Source organism: Salvelinus sp. IW2-2015, linkage group LG23 (assembly GCF_002910315.2).
Source record: "Salvelinus sp. IW2-2015 linkage group LG23, ASM291031v2, whole genome shotgun sequence".
Lineage (NCBI taxonomy): Eukaryota > Metazoa > Chordata > Actinopteri > Salmoniformes > Salmonidae > Salvelinus > Salvelinus sp. IW2-2015.
The window spans coordinates 20,499,189-20,499,419 of record NC_036863.1 but is presented as its reverse complement, the minus strand read 5'-3'; positions in this window follow the sequence as shown (position 1 = coordinate 20,499,419).

Here is a 231-nt window from a genome sequence, read left to right as displayed (position 1 = left end):
CTATTTGTATCGTTTGCATCCGTTTAAATGCGGGACTTTTTACTGTTTTGGCTAAACGCTGCTGAAAACACAACTCCAGATCAGATAACATTAAATTATCTGGCAAGGTTATCGTAGATCACTCCCTATTCTGAGACGCTTTGTGAATATGGCCCTGGAAGAAAGCTGTTGCCCATACTTTGCACAGCAGTCACTTAACAGTAGGCAACCTGATCCTGGAGTGCCGCAGGT